This window comes from Microtus pennsylvanicus, chromosome 16, assembly GCF_037038515.1.
Source record: "Microtus pennsylvanicus isolate mMicPen1 chromosome 16, mMicPen1.hap1, whole genome shotgun sequence".
In the NCBI taxonomy this organism is placed as follows: Eukaryota; Metazoa; Chordata; class Mammalia; order Rodentia; family Cricetidae; genus Microtus; species Microtus pennsylvanicus.
Window position 1 is genome coordinate 35,870,717 of NC_134594.1, and position 15,465 is coordinate 35,886,181.

A 15,465-nucleotide genomic window follows, 5' to 3' on the forward strand; every position below is an offset into this window, starting at 1 on the left:
ATTAGCAAATGCACGTCCTTTGGCTCCATAAAGCATACATCATAGCATTTGCAGTTCAGCACATTCTCTGGTTTCGCTGAGGTGTGTGGTATGCCTGGAGAACCGGTAGATGCAACACTGGGCAGAAAGCAGTCTAAGGGATTGGAAGTACCATGTGACTTAGATTAGTATAACCAATTGATAACACTGACCTTATAAAATATGTGGTTCTGTCTCTCGCCAAGTAGTGAGTACATGTTACAGTCCACCATTTTTACATTTTTACAGTAGCTTTAGCCGCCTAATCACAGTCATTTAGATCTTGGAGTCTTAATCAAATTTTAAAAAATAAGAAATGCTAGTATTTGCAGTTTTTAACATTATTATTGAATGTGATATGAAAAATATAATGAATGTTTCCTATCCCCATAACATAAAGTTTTTAATACTTTCAAATCCTGCATTTCCAAATAATAACCAATATGGTGATATTTCTAACAATATCTTTATCATAAATTTGTTCTAAATGTCCTTCAAAAAGATACTTCAAGATACTTTAATATCTACAGGTAGTAGAGTACTATATTGTAATTTTATTTACAATGTTCTTGAACTTAGATTAACTAGGTTAAACTGTCTATATATATATATATATATATATATATATATATATATATATATATATAATACATAGTACCTTTTCAACTTCTGTATCTGAGAATTGTTGAAAAACCCTAGCCTTATAACAGTACCTGCGTTAATTGCTTTTTCCCAGCTCTGTTGTGCTAACTAAAGCATACACTACAGGACTGTAGATGACCTAGCATCACAGTGCCTCAGATAATAGAAACCTTGAATTATTGTATAAACAAATGATTATGTGATGGATAATTGCCTTTTGTTTTTTAAGTCCAGACTTAAATGGTTTATTTTGGGTTTACATTGGGTTTTTAATCGCATTAAAGTATTAAAAGTGCTTGCCAACTCTCCTATGTCCTTTCTCCAACATTACCAAGTTCGATACTAGGAAATACTATCAGTATTTGCTATATGGCTCTATCTGTACTTAAGTTTGCTGAATTTTCTGTGCATAAAAAGCTGGAAAATAATATATTATAAAGAAAAATTCAACTAATTAACCTATTTGACACTGATTCTAAAATATGAAAGGCACGTCTTATATTTATGAGTTTCCCTGTACTTGTTTTGTATAGGTGAATCAGTCACTTTTAGATTCTTTGTTATTGTTTGCTCCTAAATTTTTTTTCTTGTGGATTATATTGAATTCTATTAAATTAACCTTTCCCTGAAGATGATTAATGTGTAAGCTACATTTATTTTATTTCACATAATTAGTCTAGCTGCAAATTAAAACTTGAGATACACTGGTATGAACTTCTATATCTGAAAGGATAATAATCCTTTATTTCAAATCTAGAAGCCACTAGTAATTCACTCTGTCACATCATCTACACAATTCATATCTCAATTTCTCAGCGTGCTGATATGCAGCACAAGGTTGAAAGCATTGTTCAAATGTAGATAAATATTGTCTATCTGGCTTCCCTTATCCACTCTGTTATCTCAACAAAGCTATTGTATTAGCATAGCAAAAGCTGTACCTTGCAATTTCACTTTGCCTGTTATGCATTCCTTTCCTTTGAGTGTTCTTAAATCAATAGCATATTATGTTCGGGAGTATTGTGTCTGAGATAGAAGTCAGGCTGTATACCAAAATTTGTCCAAGGTAACTTTTGTGCCTTACACTCCTCCAATTTGAGTACTTGCATGGTCCTTCCACAGAGCTCAGTTGGTTCTCCACTTGCTGATATCCCTAGCACATGTTAAAGGGCCTTCATTCATAAGCTGTTCACAAACTCTTTTCATTCTATTAGAGTTATCTAAAGATACATCTTTTAGTCAAAGGAAACAGGTAATTCAAAGTTTAGTTTTACATTTTGCCTCCTTAAAGTTAAGTATTTTTTTCTAGTCAGGTTGTATGTCAGGAAAGGAATATTAAATTTTTCAATTCGATTCTTTTTTTTTTTATTTTGACTTGCAGAATATCTCACTTTGGCTCTTTTCCTGTGTATGTTCAGAAATGTTCTGGTTATACGTGCTCAGTTTTCTAAATAGTCTTGACATGTAGCCGAGACTGGCCTGGAAGTTACTAATGTAGCTCAGGCCACCCTCAGTCTCCCCACATCATTCATATAATGACACATCATATAATGGCACACATGTCATTCTATACATATGACAACACGCCTAGCTTTCTTAGCATACTTTTAAAGAAGATAATTGAAAACGAATTTAACTTCTAGTATGTGTTGATACAGCAGCTTGGGTTTTCCCAATGTTATTTTTATACTTAATTTAATATTCATTTAAGGGTATTAATTATGTTTTAATTGTTTACAAACATAATGGTCTTCATTGCACTTTATTTATCGTTAATGAATTTATTTGGGTATAAGGATAGTGGCTTTTGAATTCTTTTTCCCCTAATGTTCATTCAAAAATGCTCTATCTGCTTGGCTCTTTTTTTTTCTTTTTTTAACTTTGAATGTTTTTGTTTCCAAAAAACTCAGGCAACTAATGCTAAATTATTCATGGAAGTGGTGGATAGTGAAAATGTGGACATAATGAGACAGTCCTAACAAAGGCTGAAGGCAAGCTGCAAGTCTTGTTTGTTTAAGTTAGAACTCAAGTCTTTTGTCACAGTTGACCGATAAGAAATAAAGTAAATTAGCCTTAATTTCCTCTTTCCTCCCTTCCTCTCTAATAATCCTCTAATCAAAGTGAGATTATGAATAATCGAGACTAAAAGGAGAGGCGGTTCCAGCAATGTTCTCAATATTTTACGTATTTTAACTCCAGCGAATCCTCAGAAGCTCTGCGTTTTGTAATATTATATCATTCCTGTAATGTATGGGGTACTGGCCACAGGACACAGTCTTAATCACTGTCTATAAAGCTAGTAAGTGATGAAGATTTTCCTTAAACAGTCACGAATCACAAGCCTTACTCTTTATGTTTAAAAAGTAACATAGTTAAGGGTGTGAGGAACGGCTGACAGGAGAAGGGCTCTTCTGTAAATGCAAGAGGGTAGGAGTCCGAATCTCCACAGCCATGAGAGACTGGCTGTGCCTCCTGAGACTCCAGCTTTGGGGGACAGAGACTAATGGATCCCAGGGGTTCCTGATGGCCAGCCTAGACTAAAAGGCAAGCTTCGGGTTCGGAGAGACCTGTCTAGTTGGTAAATGATAGAGGATGTTGCCCAGCATCCCTCTCTGGCTTCTGCATCCATGTGCATGGGCACATTCTTCTACATATACACAGCCATCACACACACAGAGACTATGACTTCATTCTTCCTTCCTCTATGCTTTGTCTTCCTCTCTCAATCTTGCATTCCACCTCCTAAGCATCTGTGTGTTACAATGTTCTTGTCCCTACTTAGACCTGTTCCCATATTGTGTTTTGTCATTTAGTGTTCTGGAATTCCCAGATGAAGTACTCCAGACACAAGCATGTGTTTTAGCGGGGTATCAGTGTCCCTTTCCTCTCATCTGTATCTGCTTTTCTCTCATTAGACTGGCCAGTCTGTATGAACACTTTCAGTGTCCCACCTACCTCTAGTATTTCAGGACCTATATTAGAGCCATACTTAGCATCTCATTTCTCAGACTCCCTGCTTAGAGATTTTGCCCATCCCAGCGCTTTATGGTTCTTAGTCTTTCATATTCAGAAGAAGAACTGCCCCCCCTTCCCCTCTACTGTGATTCAGCACCTAAATCCAGAGAAAAGCATGAGTGCTTGGAGTTCTTCCATATCTTTAAAAGAAGATTGGGGTAACTATAAAAGAAAGCCCAGAGCTGAACATGGTCATGCATGCCTGTCTTTGAGGCACTTGTTGAGGTAAAAGAGAAGGATGTAAAGAACAAGGCCACCCTTGGCTACATAGTGAGATTGAAACTGTCTTGAGATATAGGAGATCCTGTCGAAATACATAAATAATGACTAACTGCAGTAACGGGTACCTGGCCATCCTTTAGGAATCAGTGTTTGTCCAGTTGGCATGTTAGTATAAGGCTAAACAACTAGAAAGCTTGCTCTCGGTGGCCTCAATTCTGAATTGGCTACCTGTTGTGATGTGCTACAATACCATACATTTAAGTCCTCAAGAGAACTTCCTACTTTGACTTACCATATTAGGAAGTTCCACCACAGGATTTAAAATATTTCCTAAGGAAAGTTGTGTTTGCTGTGTATCAGTTGTGACATTCCTGTGTGTTTTATAATGCAGTATATTTGAAATATCAGTAATTGTCTTTTTAGTACATTAGCTGAAATGCTAGAGTGTTATATTCTTAAGAAAACCTACTTAACCCAAACACATTGCTGTATGATGTATTTTCCTTAGTCATTAATTAATCAAAAGTCACCCCAGACCACTTGGTCCTTTATCAAACCATGTATTTCCCTCAGCAGTAAGTGACTTTTTTAGTCTTTTTGATGCCGTGACTGCAACAATGTGGTTGTGAAATCTTATTAGCCTTTTCTCGTACATGTCATTTTGTTTGTGTTATATGACATAACAGTCGCCATAGTCAGTATGTGCTAATTATTTTTTAACAAAGAGAAAAATCTTTCTTGTTTTCTCTTTTTAATAGTGCTGTGCTGCTTTTGAGGATGTAGTCATTGCAGTATTGGCTTTCATAAATGTAATTTACTTACTTTAAGTAGATTACGAATTTTGACCATGTTTACATACATCTTCAGAACTGCTTAGTACTAGTGATTATTCTTGGCACCTTTTTGTATCACGTATTTATGGAGTGCTCTTTATGGAGTTGGAAACCAATTTTGATCATATTATAGCTCTTTTCAACCAGTTGTGTGTATTCATGAAATACAGTTATACTAATATCTGTGTGACCTTTGGTAGGCCTCCAGTAATCACCATCATGTATTTCCTTACCAATTTAAATATTTCTCCTCATACAAAGTCAAATTTCAATACTAATTCAAAGCTACAGCCTTTGTATTCAATTAGCCATTTTCCGCATAAATTGAACATTAGGAAGCAGACATTCCTCTTGAATGTTCATCAGTGTATTTCAGGAAAGGTGGTGCAGCCTAGGGAGTCAAGCGCGCACACGTGGGAACAGCCCTAGTGTCTTCCAGCCAAGAGAAGAGAACGAGATAGAATCTGCTTTGCCATTTCTTGGCTCTATGTGAGCTCATTGTGACTCTGTAGTAGGGAAGATACTAAAATTTGCCCAGATTGTTATAAAATGACATGTCATAATTAGAAAGTATTTCATAACTACATAGAACTATAAGCTATTATTGTTACTTAGAGTTGCCGCACAGGAGTATAATGCTGTATTTATTATTTCATATATTTTTTCATTGACCTTTTAGTAATTTTTTCATTTAAAAATGATAATAACCCTCATAGATGGGCAAGATGACTCAGTGGTCAAAGGCACTTGCTTCCCAAGCCTGTCAACCTGGCTTTGGCTTCTGTAATCAGTGTGAAAGCAGAAGAAGAGAAAGAACCAGCTCCCTAGAACTATCCTGACCTCCACATGGTCACTGTGGTGTGCTCATGACCACACATACAACATACACACTAAATCACTTTTAAAATTTAAACGTGTGTGTGTGTGTATTTATCTAGTGTTCACTAAATGTGAGGTGCTGCTTTGTGCCATGTGAACAGATCTGGGGGGGATATCAATTCCCTAGCATAAGAGCTTACATTGTACAATAGGAAGAGCCAAAAAATCATGAAAAGAAAGTAATAAAGTTTAGAAAATTTAACTAGCGGTTAGTGTCTTCTCATCTTTTATGACCTTAGGGGATCTCTTTAAGCCCAGTTTTCCCATCCATTAAGGAAAGTTTGATCTTCTTATCTGCTATCTAAATATATAGTTAGTGTAGTGTGAAGCTGTTATAGGATCAGGTATTGCTTTTTTCTTTTGTAAATTCTAGAAATTTTTGCATAATTGCCATAGAGTACATTGAGGAACCGGAAATGACTGTGGCTCTCTGGCTGTCATGGACATTGTACCAACTTCAGGAAGTAGTGATAGTGAGCATGAAGTGACAGCAGAGAGATGTGACCATCTGGACTTCCATGAGGACAGTAGGGTGCCTTTCAGTTGTGTTGTGTGCCTTCAGGTCTCACTGACTTTACTGAAACCATAGGACTCTTACATTTCATTCCAGTGTCAGGATAAAATTTATTTATTTACCTAAGTTTTCTGTGTTTTTACAGCAGCAGTTAAATACTGGCATGGAAACAAAATTATTTAACCAAAGTCCTAACCTGTGAGGACAAATTATTAAATCAGTCCTGCAGAATGACTTTATTTGGTCTTGAAGTTAGCTCAGAGAAGCTCAGGTCTTGATGTCTGTGCCACTTACCTTAAAAAGAAAGTTTGTTTAAAATTCCCATTACTAATTAGAGATTTTTACTTTCTTGGGTAGCAGGAATTGTAGTGTTAGTTCTAGTCTATTTAATCTCTACAAAATTATACTTAAAGATATCCCAAACATTTTGTATAAAAATTGGAAAATGTATGTTATATTATTTCTTTACATTAAAAATAAAATATCTAATACAAAATCTAGCTGTCTATAAAATTAATTAAAATTTGATCTAACACTGCAAATCTAACCCCAAGGCTTAAAGGGGGTAATTTTTTTTTCAGTAAAATTCGTTTTGGTAAACTTTTCTCAAAATAAGAAGAAAAGTACCCAAAAGTTCATATTGTTAGGTAACTTAAAACTTTCATTTTACTTTTTTTAGTTTTAAAAAATTAATTTTTCTTTGTAATTGTATGTATGATAATATTCTTTGTAGGGGTATATGTATATGAGTGCACATGCCCTCGGGGGTGGTCAGTCACTGACCCGGAGAGGTTAGGTATAGGGTAAGAGACTGGGGGGTCAGATGGCTAAGGGAGACAAAATAGAGAGTTGTAGCTGGATGGCGGGAGAGAGCTGGGGTGGAGGGATCAAGTGAGGAGGAGGACAGGAAGGGAATATGGGGAGAGACAACTGTAATTAAGGGCCATTTGAGGGGTAGTTTGAAAGCGCCAAATGAGTGGGGTAAGGGGGAGAAATAAAAAGGAAAAGGAAGCATGTCTGCTCCTAGGTGTGGTGAGGAGCAGGTTTACTGTGGACATATGGGAGAGCAGAAGCAAAGACAGGGAGATCTGGGAGAGTCCAGAGTGGATAGGACCAGACTGAGGGAGAGGGGAGGAGGGAGACCAGGTACAGCAGCCAGGAGCACTAAAGGCACAAGAAGGGGCGGGCAACCAAAATGTGTGGATTATATGAGGAAGAGCAACCAGCTCTCTGGGCTAGAGAGTTCAGGGTAGGGAGTGCGCCAGGCAGGAGGGCCCTGTAACAGGTAGGAACTGAGGGATTGCAGAGAAACCTGGACCGCATGTCTGCCTTGCTGTGTTGAGTAGGCACCTCTTCTCCGTTCTTCTGTCCCCTCTTCCCCACCGTTCCCCCTGCCTTGAGGACAGGGTGTGATCTACATGTCCCATTGAAGGCTGAGCACTCAGGAATCACTTATGCTCAGCATTTTGACCAATTATGAGTCTTTGCAGAAAGTAGCCACTGTCTCTGGCCAGGGTTGAGAGCAGTGCTGATCTACAAGTTTAAACTTGCCAGTGTGTTCTTTAGCAAAGCACAGTAGAAGGTTACCTTTTAAGACCTATCCCCTCCTCAGCCATGGCTTTTTGACCAGATCATTTTTATTGTGTGTCTGTTTCATTATCTGAAGAGAAGTAATACCACACACTAAATCAGGTTGTTCATTTTGAAAGATGATATTATTCAATAGTTCCAGCTTCTTTAAGCTAGTATTTGATAAAAACAGAAACATGTCACCTACCTTAGAGAATTGTCTGTCTGCTTACCATAGTTAGTCATTTATTTCAGTCCACAAGTACTTAGTGAGTGCCCTATGAATGCAAGACACCGTTGTGGAGCACCGGACTGAGCTCTCAAGGTCCAAATGAGGAGCAGAAGGAGGGAGAACATGAGCAAGGAAGTCAGGACTGCGAGGGGTGCACCCACCCACTGTGACAGTGGGGCTGATCTATTGGGAGCTCACCAAGGCCAGCTGGACTGGGACTGAATAAGCATGGGATAAAAACAGACTCTCTGAACATGGCGGACAATGAGGGTGATGAGAAGCCAAGGGCAGTGGCACTGGGGTTTGATCCTACTGCATGAACTGGCTTTGTGGGAGCCTACGCTGTTTGGATGTTCACCTTCCTGGACCTGGATGGAGGAGTGAGGACTTTGGACTTCCCACAGGGCAGGGAACCCTAACTGCTCTTCAGACTGGAGAGGGAGGGGGAAAGGAGTGGGGGGAGAGGGAGCGGAGTGGGGGGAGGGGGAGAGGAGTGGGGGAAGTGGGGGAGGAGGGGAAGGGAATTGGGAGGCGGGGAGGAGGCGGAAATTTTTTCAATAAAAAAAATTAAAAAAAAATAAAATTCGGCCTTGGATAGTATCAGTGTAGTAAGTAGGCCCAGAAACCCTTAAGTATTGTAGCACCCACTTCATGACTGAATGTCCTCATCAGTATTTTTTGTCCTCAGATTTGTTCAATAATTATGATAAATAAAACTACCAATCAGCAGATGGGAAAAAAACAGGTTGATGTAATTTTTTAAAGATCTTGTCCAGAAAATATTCGAAAGATGGAAAATTTTAAAATTATAAAATATATTTTTATTACTGCATGATTTGATGTGATTATGTATAATAATCTGATTTCTCTCTTTATAATATAAATCTTAATTCAAGTACATTCTTCAACTCCTTGAAGTATCCTGGGCATGCATTCCATGCTAAGGGTTTTTTATTTAATTAATTTTAATCTCCCTGTCCTCCCTTCCTCACTCTCCTTTCCTCCTCGTCCTCCTCCTCCTCCTCCACTTCCTCTTCTTCCTTCTCCCTCCCTCCCTCCCTCCCTCCCTCCCTCCCTCCCTCTCTCTCTCTCTCTCTCTCATGCACGTGTGTGTGTGCTTGCACAAGTCTGTGCGATTGGGTGTAGTTTAGAACATTTGTAGTCAAATCCATGCTCTTATAAGGAACTTGTGGTATTTGCTCTGGTTTTATGCCTTATCATTGTCTTCTTACTTTTAAGAAATACTCTATTCTATTAAAAGAGACCTTGGACTTTTCAACAGATGGAAGTTTATCTTGGATCAAAACAAAGCTTCTGTTTCAATGTATTCCTGCCCGAAGGCAGGAGACTGAACCAGAAGACATCATGCAGGCCCCTTGACAGACCTGTGTTTTGTGTGCGTTTAGTGAGCTGAAATAGAAGGCGCTTCTAGTGCCATCAAAGCAGCGGTGGCTATTGACATGCTTTGTAGGTTATTTTTGCTTTTGTATTGAAAAAGTGGCCTTAGAAGGTGGTGAGCAGTGCAATACTTTAAAGCTATTGCTTCCCAGCCCTTGAGAAAAAGTTCTCATTTCTGCACTTTGTAGTGATGGTGCACCTGCATCGTTACTGTAATTGTATTGCCAAATCAGGTGTGAGATTAGTTGTTGGATGTTACATGTAATCTGCACAGAAATCAAATTATTTAACCTCGAAGCCCACAATACCTCCTCCTGCTGGTTTGCTGTTAAATATTCAGTATTTTCTTGTCATGAATACAAATGGCGGACAAATTAGAATCTACAGACAGCTGACCTGAGCTTCAGATTAGAGACTGAGGGGCTTGTGCTGTTTTAAATGTTTTAATTATCATACTCCCAGTAGCCAGTTGAAGGACACACATAAAATCATTTTTTAACAAAAGAAAAAGCAAGGCTCCTCCTCCTCTTAGTGCAAGGGTTTGGGTCTAATTGTGTTGCGCTTCCATTAGAGCGATGCTGATCTGCTGCGTGGGATCAGGTCTATTAGTGGAGTCATTTTTAAACGCCAAGTATCTCCAGTGATGGTTCTCGTGCTGTTTTTGCCTTGTCGGAAGGATGATGTATAGTCCTCATTTTATTTTGGACAATGGATCTGTTTTTGTGTGTGAAGTCTAATTTAGACAACAGATCTGGTAGCTTACATTGCATGAGGTGAAATGCGTAGAATAATGGACTGATTTCTACATAACAGCTTTTATTTACATTGGGAAAGAAAGAAGCTAGGTGAAATAAGCTACAAACAATTGCTCTGGGAATAAAAGTGCTAGTTTGGGTTTTATCTTTGAATAAATAAAATTTTATAGCTTAATCAAAACTTTTACCATTTAAAGTAACGGGAAGGTTATAATGTAATTAGACTGTTGTGCTAGTTTATAAAATATTAATGGATATTTATAGAGCAAAACAATTTTAAAAGAAAAATGTCAAGTAATTTTATTAACATTTTTATCAGTATTAATCTGGTATCTATAGTCTTGCATTTGCATTTTTTGTCTCTTGTATATATGTTGGTGTAATGTTGATTTGATTAGTTATGCCTGGCTAGTAAGCGGTGAAACATTTTTATATACTCTTGGGAAATAAATTTGGCAGAAAATCAGCATGAGTAGATTTAATTATCACTCTGAGACCTTTTCCTTTTCTAGCCTAGTGATCCTGAAACTCCATGTGTCTCCCAGAAATCTGTGTGGACGCTAAGCTTCGCTTCCCAATTTGTTCTTCCATGCAATGATAAGCCAAGCAATTACTGGTTTATTGATTTTTCATCATGGCAAATTTAAAGTTGATTTTTTCCTGAAAAGGCAGGGGTGATTAAGTGTTTCCCCTCGGTTTAGTACAAGAGAGCTGTGTGGCAGAATCTAATATCCTGAGGTCAACCTCTGCAGGCAGATAATACGGTGTCTTGGCCACGTGCTAAAGAGAGAAATCAGGACTACAAATGTGATAGGATATGTGTGGAGACAGTTTAATTTGCTCCATTTATATGAACAAGTCATGTGGCACATGCTTGGAAAACACCATTTTCAATGGGCTCCGAAGTAAGGCCCACGTGGGCAGAGAGAGTGAGTGAGTGCAGACAAGGACGGTGCTATTGGTTGTTAGGGGAATTTCACTACCATTTTTAAATGAAAATAGCAAACCATTGAAATATAGGATTTTCAAAACATGAAGTGAAATCCACATTTATTATTGGGACAATTTGCTGGGCTGTAAAATGCAAAAATAAACTGCAGTGTAAGGAAATGGTGATTAGTCTGTGCACACTAGTCTTAAATATGTATACATGATAATCTCTTCAGGCAGTGTTCTGGCAGAGTATATTTTATGCTCTATGAAGATACAAATTTCCCACAAAATATTCCGTGCTTGGCTCCAAAATTATTTTTAAACACCATGGACAATTTTTTAAATAATAATTTTTAAATTGCTTATATATATATACATATATATGTTTATAAATCGGAATATAGATAAAGAAATAGGCATGATTATGAGAAACTTAAAACATAAAAATGGTAGAAAGTGCATCAATAACTTGAGTAAATATTTGCCATAGTTTTAATGTAAAATTCAGAAGGTCTAATTTTAGACTCTGGTACAACTAAATGTATTTGTTAATCAAACTAGAAGATACAAGTTCTTGTTTATCTTGTTTGTCTGAATCTTTTATATGGCACTAAATATCATACCAAAAATTTCACAAATGTATTGCACTCCCAAATCTCCGAGATCCTTTCCCAGCGAATTGAGCTCCTGATCAAGTCCCTTCTCTGGATTGGAAGGAAGCCTATGCCTCTAGGCCTGGGTTACACATTCCACTGAGAAACTCCCTTCTGCTCGGCTCAAGTGTGCGGGCCCTGTGTGTGTGTTTTCCCAGCACGTCTGACAATGACTATCGAACCACATACTTAAAATTGGTGCCTATGTCATCTCAATATCTATTTATAAATACTTGTAATCTGTTGTCAGTGTACCTAAGCACATCATTTTCCATAGAAGTTGATCAGATAGTTGTGATTGTCACTAACTTTAGTTTTTATTTAAAGATGTTTTCCTCTGAAACAATAAATATTAGGAAAACATTGTGGTTTCAATGAGAAAAACTTTCTCAGTAAATATGTCTGTATCATATAAAATATTCATAGAATACTTAAAAGAATTTAGTCAGAAATGTTTATTTATGAACATCAAAGAAAATAATCTTGTCTTATTGTAAGTACTTAACTATTTAGTAGCCACCCTGCTCATCATGTCCCTGGGTTTTTAATCCGTATGGCAGTAGGTACCTGTCTCTTCCCCAGAGCTATTATTAGTATTTTCAGACTAAGACAGTGCCAATGTATTACTCTTTAAAAGATCGTTCCTATCCCAGCTTTCAAATAACCTTTAGTTGACCTAATCACTAACTGATAAATCACAGTCTGGTGTCTGCTGTCTGACTTTTAGTGTTGATTGAGCTGTAGTGACCTCTTTTAGTTAATGGTTGTTCAAAAAGAGGGGTCAGTATGGAAACATGATCCCTGCCTTGTTTTTTCATTCATATCCTTCTGTTAGCAAAATCTCCTATCTGTTGCTGACACCATGTTAAATGCTTAGTACTATGAAGATAAATTAGACAAGCTACTTATTCCTTAATACATATATGTGTGTGTGTGTGTGTGTGTGTGTGTGCGCATGTGTGTGTGTGTGTGTGTATGTATATATAGTTTGTGACCATTAGAAAGATAAGCCACGTACATAAAGTGTGAAACAATGTAGAAATAAGCTTTCGTAAGAAAATGCAGGTAGACTGCTTGTGAAAAGGGAAAGATTACTTGTAGGCAAGAGAATTGGGGAATGCCTTGAAGAAATTGCTTACATTTTTCAAATCTGTCAATAGGACCAATCCTGGGATAAACATATATAGTAGATGGTAACAGGGGATGAGGGAAAAACTATTTTGCTTTGTATTTTTGCTTATTCCAACTTCCTTTGCTGAAATTAATTCCTGACCAGGTTATATAATTATATCCTCACAATAGCCCTGTGAATAAGCAGTGTTCTTGTTTTATATAAATTGGGCAAGATAAGTGATTAACTCAAGATCCTACAGATACTAAGTAGTAGAGCTTGAACCTGAAATTCTCCTTCTAACCTTATATCCTAGATCCCTTTTTTATTGATTTTATTGTGTTTGTTTTGTGTTTTTTTTTCTACTTTGCATTTATGTAGCATACATAACAATTGGATCTAGATCTTGACTTCCACAGCAACCCATTCTGAAACTGACCAGTGTTTCCAAAAACAACCTGAATCAAAATAACCTGAGAATAATTTTTAACACATCTAGATTTCTAACGCATTGCACTTTTCTTATAGAAGAATTTGATTCCAAAAACTTGCATGTGTCTAAAGTGTCTCTGGTGATTGCAGTTTGCTTCATGCTCTTCTGCATAAATGCACGCTGGAAAGAGCTCAACCAGAGTGACTCACCACATAACATAAGAGTGAATGGCTCTGTGTGTAATCCTTTCCTTTTTTTCTCATTTCTTCCTTAAGAATTTTTTACAATAGATTTTGATCCTATTCAAGCCTCCTTCAACTCTTTCCTGATCCAGCCCCCTTCATCATACACCCAAGTGTGTGTGTGTGTTCTCTCTCTCTTTATTTTAGGCTCATCAAGACCAATTTCTGCTGCCCACACACTCTTGGATATGGCCCCTTCCCTTGGAGTGACCTGGCCTAGGGAGCCACACCCCAAAGAAAACTGATCCCCTCCTTTTAGAACCCACCACTGATTGTTTGAATATTTAGTTGTATGATTTTGTATTTTTCCAGTTTATTTTTATTTAAATTTTATGCAGTATATTTTGTTCATATTCCTTCCTCCCCAACTTGCCTGAGATCCTCCCCATCTCCCTACCCACCAGCTTCATGTTCTTTCTCTCTCAAAAAAAAAATGAAAATCAAACCAAAAAAATAACAAAACAAAAACATACATAGCAAGCAAGCAAACATGGAGTCTGTTTTATATTGGCCAACTACTGTGGGCATGGGGTCTCTCTGGAGTGTAGTTGATATACCCAGTAACATTGAAGAAAACTGGTTTTCCCTTTCCAAGCGGGTTTCAATATCAAATAGCTTATGGTTGAGGGTACAACTCTGTGTCTACTTCCCTTTCTCAGTGCTGGGATTTTTGTCTGGTTTAAACATGTGTAGATCTTGTGCATGTTGTCACAATTTCTGTGGGTCCATTGTCTGTCAATCCTGTTATATCTGGAAGATGCTCACTCTTTGGTCTTAAAATTTTTCTGCCTCCTCTTCCACCTCAATCTCTGGTCCTTAAATGGAGGAGTTTGATAAATATATGCCATTTAGGGCTGGATGCTCCAAAGTCTCTCACTCTGCACATTGTCCAGTCATGAATCCCTTGGTTAGTTGCCCTCTACTGCAAGAAGCTTCTCTAGTGAGGGCTGACCAATGCTCTGATCTATGGGTCATTCGTAGTCATTTTATTTCTGTGTTCCTGAAATACATGCCCTATATAATCTCAAGTTTGTGACCACTTTAGTAGCACCAGTTGTGGATTCTATCTCATGGGATGGGCCTTAGATCCAATCAGAAAGTGGTTGGTTACTCCCATAGCATCCATGCCACTGTTACACCGTATATCTTGCATTGTTCTAGAACACAAGTTCAGTGGATGGGTGAGACTGATGATTACTTTTCTCCTCCAGTAGCACTGTGAGCACTAGTGAATAGGTATGAAGCGTCTGATATGCCACCAGCTTGATTTCTCCATTTGTGATGAAATAAGTAGATTGTATCTTCAGCAGTATAGTCTTACCATCTGGTTGTGGAGGGTAACCAATAACCTGAGATATTTGAAGAGGGAGATCCTGTGGGACCCCTTTAGCTAATGACCCAACAAAATATAACCCATTCCTGACACTGAAGGTTTAACTTGATAGCATAAAGTGTGTATTTGGGACATTCTCTCCCCTACTATGCAGTGACTCCTGTTAAATTCCTCCATATATCTATATATTTTAAGAAGTGTCTACAATGGTAGGCTTCCATGTGGCTTTTCAAAAGGTCTTCAGTCTTAGTTGTCCCTCCCTCCATTCTTTCCTTTATCCTGCTCTCCCAGCTCCCTCTCCTCTTAATCCTTTTATTCTAACTTCCCTTTTATCTCTTAGTAACACTGTATGCCATTTTACTTTTTCCACAGGACCTCCTCCTCTTCACCACTTGCTCCCTTACTAGCTACCTAACCTCTCTGGCTATTTTGGAAGTGCAGTAATATCCAGCTAAAATATTTACAAATTCTTAAACATATATTAAACTGTATTTCTTTATTATAAAAGCATAATTTTGTTTTGTTTTGTTTCCAATGCTGAGGCAATTAAGCTAATGCATAACTTTTTTTTTTTTGAAAGGGAGTCTCTGTGGAGCTCTGGCTGTCCTATAACTCACCATTGGAAACAAGGCTGACCTTGAACTCACAGAGATCCACCTTCTTCTGCCTCCCTAGTGCTGGGA

The 15,465-nt window shown here is 37.8% G+C and overlaps 1 protein-coding gene across 1 annotated transcript in view; it reads left to right on the forward strand.

Moving 5' to 3' along the window:
- The window catches only part of Rsrc1 (arginine and serine rich coiled-coil 1), a 290,661-nt gene that overhangs the window by 238,966 nt on the left and 36,230 nt on the right, over positions 1 to 15,465 (forward strand). The gene's annotated exons all lie outside the window — the stretch shown is intronic.